This window comes from Macaca fascicularis, chromosome 19 (genome assembly GCF_037993035.2).
Source record: "Macaca fascicularis isolate 582-1 chromosome 19, T2T-MFA8v1.1".
In the NCBI taxonomy this organism is placed as follows: domain Eukaryota; kingdom Metazoa; phylum Chordata; class Mammalia; order Primates; family Cercopithecidae; genus Macaca; species Macaca fascicularis.
The window spans coordinates 37,098,705-37,104,704 of NC_088393.1; the positions used below are offsets into that span (position 1 = coordinate 37,098,705).

The following is a 6,000-nucleotide window of genomic DNA, read 5'->3' on the forward strand; positions in this document are numbered from 1 at the left end:
TGGGGCCTGCAGGTCAGGTGTGGTTGTGCTGGGGCTGCCGAGTCATTTCAAAACACTTGAGGCAACACTGAAAACCTGAAAAGTTCACATTCAGATATAGCTCCCCAGCTCTGGCCAGCCCCGCAGGCAGAGCATGCGGTCTGCAATGGACCAGAATCCTCACCACCTCTACCACACCCATGCTAAGGTGTCAGGCTCTGTTGCTGTTTATCTTCACAAACGCGCGTACATCTTCTTGGAGTAGACAAATATTTCTTGTACCTGTGACTATCAAAAGTGAGAAAACAGTGTTGAGTGCAGTGGCCCACACCTGTAATCCCAGCACTTTGAGAAGCTGATGCAGGAGGATCACTTGAAGACAGGAGTTCAAGACCAGCCTGGACAACACAGTGAGACCCCCGTCTCTACAAAAAGATAAAAAATTAGCTGGGCAGGATGACTCATGTCTGTAATCCCAGCACTTTGGTAGGCCAAAGAGGGCGGATCTTTAGAGCCCAGGAGTTCGAGACCAGCCTGGGTGACAAGACCCGGTCTCTTTGAAAAAATAAAAAAAGTGAGAAAACTGTGTAGATCAAGAAGGTGGAGTGTTTCAAGAAGAATGGCAGAGAGGGAATGTTTCTTCTAGAAGTGAAGACTACTTGAGCATGTTTAATATTCAATACAAAATGTCTTGGTGTCCAAAGACATGTTCTTTATATGCGCCTGGCTCCCATAGGCACTTAAGTTTGAGATTCCTGGACTTATAGGAGTCTTGGCTCTGACCCCAAGTTCCTGTAGGGCTTTCAGCTTGTCATTTACCTAGTATAAGCCTCAGTTTCCTCATCTTCCCAGTGGGGTTGCAACCCTCTGGCCAGCACGCCTGGGAGCAAGGCCAGCCTCTTGGGGGTTAAAAGTTGCTTTCTGGCCAAGGCGCCATGGCTCACACCTGTAATCCCAGCACTTTGGGAGACTGAGGCAGGCAGATCATGAGGTTAGGAGATGGAGACCATCCTGGTTAACACGGTGAAACCCCGTCTCTACTAAAAACACAAAAATTATCTGGGCATGGTGGTGTGTGCCTATAACCCCAGCAACTCTGGAGGCTGAGGCAGGAGAATCGCTTGAACCCAGGAAGTCAGAGGTTGCAGTGAGCTGAGATCTCACCACCACACTCTAGCCTGGTGACGGAGTGAGACTACGTCTCAAAAAAAAAAAAAAAAGTTGCTTTCTGTTTCTCTTCCAACTCTTACCTTCCAGGTGGTGATGGAAGACTAGTTTGGGGCTGCTTTCAGGTTTGCAGTCATACTTCAGGGAACTCCCCTGCTTCCTGGCATGCAAAGGAGGTTTCATTTTTCTAGATGTCAGGGTGGGTGGGTGTAAGAGGGACAATGGGCAGGACCGAAGTCAAACTAGCAAGCAGGTGGGCGAGAGGCTGCCAGGGGCGGAGAGAAGCCCGCAGCCTCCACCCTACATCCTGTCTTTATCCCCTAGGTCTCTTGCTGGTCCCTGGGGTGACCTTCAGCCCTCAGTCCCTCTGAGGCATATTAAGGCCAGAGGTGAGGCAGGTGTGATTCCTGGGCCGCTGCTGGGAAATGGTTCCCCCGCGCCCATTAAAGCCTGGCACCTGAAAGGTAACCGGTTGTCTGATGGCCCTGGAGAGAGAGATCCAAGGTGGGAAGGCCCTCAGGCCTCCCGAAAAAGCTTCCAGCACTGGGGCGGACTTTGCTCTTCCTTGAAGGGAACCTGCACTGTGCTCCAGGAAACTCCCTCTCTGATTCCACCACTGTGATGGAGAAAACTGAGGCTGCAGAAGAAAAATTGCAGCTGCAGAAGATGAGCGTACAGATGCCAAGAGTGATTATTCCACACTGTTCATCGCCGCGCTATCCAGGGCAGCTGAAAATGATGGCTCATCTGCGCCTTGAGATAGATGCAGACGTCAATAAGGAATTCGTGGGAAGCACAAAAGGCCGGCTGGGGGGGCTTTTATTAATTATATTTCTTCCATCTTCAAAACAATACATGTCAGTAATCTACATTGAATGAGCCCAATTGATGCCAATCATTTCTTTTTTTCTTTCTTTCTTTCTTATTTTTTTTTTTGTGAGACAGGGTCTTGGTCTGTCGCCGAGGCTGGAGTGCAGTGGCATGATCTCAGTTCACTGCAACTTCCGCCTCCCGGGTTCAACTGATTCTCGTGTCTCAGCCTCCCGAGTAGCTGGGATTACAGGCACCCACTACCACACCGGGTTAATTTTTGTATTTTCAGTAGAGACAGGGTTTCACCATGTTGGCCAGGCTGGTCTCGAAGTCTTGACCTCACATGATTCACCCGCCTCAGCCTCCCAAAGTGCAGGGATTACAGGTGTGAGCCACCGCGCCCAGCAGCGATGCCAATGATTTCATTCTTTTGTTTCTGTTGGGGGAAAAAAGAAAAAGCATCTGTCTGCCCAAGCTAGTCAGCTCTCACATGAGCCTGCGGATCAGCAAAGCCCTAGAAGCCCTTGCCGGGGCCCCTCTCACTGTCATTTTTGCGTCCGGGCTCTCCCTGGCAATGCCCACAGCAGTCCTGCCTGGCAGTGCCCATCTGCTGTGTCCCCAGCCACCGTCCCCTCTCCTGCATTCTTTTTTGCTATAATCCCACGTAGAGGAGCTCTGACCTCAGTATTGAGTCCAATCTTTGCGTGGAGGTAGAGGCAGGGTGTGTGTGTGTTGAGGGTCTGGGGGGCAGTGTTTAGAAACTAAGGACCCCTCTCGATGCACCTCAAATCACATTCCTCACCTAAGGGTTCTTTATGAAGAAAGAAAAGAAATAATTGGTTCTAGATTGCTTTCTTCCTGCCATCCTTATCTATTACCATTAGATTTCACTGTTCGGCATACGTTAGAAAAGGCTATGTGTACGCTGGGGCACACAGCAATGGCTGAAAGACTCACAGATTATTTGCCTGCTTCTGTCATCACCCTCCACCCCCAGATCCTAGGGTGAACTATCAGGGATAGCATCGAAGAGTTTCCAAAGGTAAATGTGCTAAACCTCAGTATCCTTTCCTCCTCCTCCTCCGTGCCACCCCAGAACAGGTGGCGGCTGCACATCTGACCCAGGAAAGAGGCACTGAGAAAAGCATTCAGGCAATAAACAAATGAGAGAGACAGGTGCACACACCTGACATTTGTTATTATTTGGATACAAACATCATTAGCACGTGAGCTTCAAACAGCCGCTAAAATCTGGGCTCTGTCCAGGCTCCGCACCTAGATTTCACCAAAAGGTGCTTTCAGAATGGGGTTGGGATGACCTTTCCTGGCCCCACTTCACCAGGCAGCCCTGGTTTGTGAAAACGACCTAGGTGGGGCTGGGCACGGTGGCTCACGCCTGTAATCCCAGCACTTTGGGAGGCCAAGGTGGGTGGATCACTTGAGGCCAGGAGTCTGAGACTAGGCTGGCCAACATGGTGAAACCCAAACTCTACTAAAAATATAAAAATTAGCTGGGCATGTTGGCATACGCCTGTAGTCCTAGCTACTCGGGAGGCTGAGGCAGAAGAATCGCTTGAATCTGGGAGGTGGAGGTTGCAGTAAGCTGAGATCGCGCACGGCACTCCAGCCTGGGTGACAGAGTGAGACTCTGTCTCAAAGAGAAAAAAAGAATGTCCTCATGGGGTCCCAACTCAGCCACCTCCACCTGCAACTCAGGCGGTTCTGGAATTTCCATGCAGGAGGCTCGAGGGTGACTTGTAGTTAAAAGTGGGGGTCACAGGCATATCCCCAGGATGAGTCTGCAACTGAGTGTTGACTGAGATAGTTTGGAGGGAACTGATAGCGACAACGGAGGGTGTCAGAGTCCCCCCTACCCCCATCTCCCGCGCGGCCAACCTTTTTCTCTTCTTCTCCTCAAGCCCCACTGGGCTTTCTGCCCTCCAGACCTCCTCCTCCCAGACACTAGGGGCCGATGTGCACAGCTGGTGGTCCAGACCCCTCCTGGCATCCTTGGTGGATCCAACACTGAGTAGAGAGTCGCCGAGGCAAGTAGCGATGCTCTGGCCGAAGGCTTCACAAGCACACTCACCCCGAACAGCTGCTGGAACCTGGCACGCTCTGCTGCTGTAAAAATGATCAGCACTGCCACCCCAGCTCCTGGAGAAAGTCTCGGCGTGACAGCCTGCAAAGTAATCCTGCATTTGAATTTCATTGACAAAGCCTGGCTTCCTCCAGACAAGCTCCAACCTGCACAGATGGCCCCTCGCATCAAAAAGTAAAAATAACAAAGCTTGCAATTCTGGGCCTCCCTTTTTCTCTGGGCAGATGTGCTGGCTGCACATTTTGGGAGGCGTGCAGTCTGAGTTCCAGCAGCAACCTCCCTCCTCCTGTGCGCTCGCACTCGCCCCTTCTGGTGTGCTGTTGGGGAGCGGCCGTGGCCTCGGCCCCGGAGTGTGTTCTGGGAAATGTCTGGGATGCCTGAGTCTTTTGAGTGGGAGAGAAGGACCCAGAGGGGAGAGAGTGTGAAAATTCATCCCCCCACTCAAGATTGGCCATGCTGTCATCCATAAGACAGCTGGCCCAGGGAAGCGGTTGCAGGGTTGGAGGAAGGCCTCGGGTCAGCAGAGGTGGGGGACGAGGGGCTGCTACACTAAGGGCTGGCCAGTGCACGCCACGTGCAGGCGGCAGAGTGGGAGATGAAGCTCTAGGAGTTTCTGATTTTTTGCTTTTCCCCCCAATCAGATGCATCAGAAGGACTGATGTTCCATGTTGCCCAGGCTGATCTTGAACTCCTGGCTCAAGCAATTCTGCCACCTTGGCCTCCCAAAATGCTGGGGTTACGGGCGTGTGCTCCTGATTTTTTGAATCCCCCAAACCTTGACCAGCCACGGAATTCTCACCACTCATATTTGCTGAGAACCTCTGGGGATATCCAGGCCCTGAGGATATGATTATGGATGAGACAGACCCAGAGAGCACAGGCTCAGGGGAACACACAGCCAAGGCCATCTGAGAGCTGGGTGGCCACAGACTCACTGCTCAGGAATGTCAGAGCAGGAGGCCAGGAGAGAGACTAGAGGCAGGGACCTGCGGCTGGCGACGTTGCGGAAGCCACTTACCCGCAGGTAGGTTACACCTTTGATGAGCCATCTGACCTGGAGCCACTAAGGCTCATCCAGAAATGGTGGCTGAAGTCTTTGCTCTACCAGAGGGTCAGATGAGATAAGATGTTCAGCTGCAAGGAAAAGGCAACTCAAAGTGCCAGGAGAAAACAAGGAATTCATGGATTCATATGAACGTATGGATTCAAACGAATGGCCCAGGGGCCTATCTAGCCTCAGGCATGGCTGGATCAGGGTGTTTACATTGCTGTCCTCAGGAATCCTTGCCTCAGCTCTGAAAGCTGACTGTGCCGACTTTGTTCTCCACGTGGCATTGGCCAGTGTCTCCAGGCAGACATTCCTCCCAGCAAGTACCTCCTACCCAGAATCTCCAGCAAAAGTCCTGGGGATGCTTCTTATTGGTCCAGCTTGGGTCACATGCCCATCCCTTCTCTAATCACTGTGGCCAGAGGAATGTAGTGCTGTGATTAGCCAGACATGTGTCAGGTGTCAGTCTCTGGGGCAGAGTTGGAATGGGTCCATCTGAACTACCTGGCTCTGCAGAAAAGGGGAAGGGATGCTGGGTTGGCAAAAGCAGCAAGTACAGAAACCAACAAAGACCCTCCCAGAGCATGGGTGACGGCAGAGATGGGAGCGTGCTTTGGAACAGCTGCAAAAATCCTGCTTCCAACAGCCTGCTGCAGTTGTGTGCCCACTGTCATTCATCCCCTCAGCGTCTCGAATTCCAGCGTGCTGGCCTCTGTGCCAGGCCCAGGATATGGGGAAGGTTCCACATGACTGTGTGGGGAAGCCTGCCTGCCACCTGGCCTCAGGGGTGGGAGCAGCCCCCTGGGGACTGTTGAGGTCTGCCTCAGCCCTAAGGCCCCTAGTTTCCCTCTCTGGTGTCTCTTAGATCTCCCTGTGTTTGGATTTCCATTTT

General features: G+C 52.2%; 1 long non-coding RNA gene across 1 annotated transcript; it reads right to left on the reverse strand.

The window, feature by feature from the left end:
• Positions 1-1,947: 1,947 nt before the first annotated feature.
• On the reverse strand, positions 1,948-5,429 carry LOC123570345 (uncharacterized). Its single transcript, XR_006694487.2, has 3 exons — positions 5,079-5,429; positions 3,856-4,141; positions 1,948-2,395 (listed from the first exon to the last, which is right to left on the reverse strand). It is a non-coding gene; the product is annotated as an uncharacterized lncRNA (long non-coding RNA).
• Between the last annotated feature and the right edge of the window lie 571 nt (positions 5,430-6,000).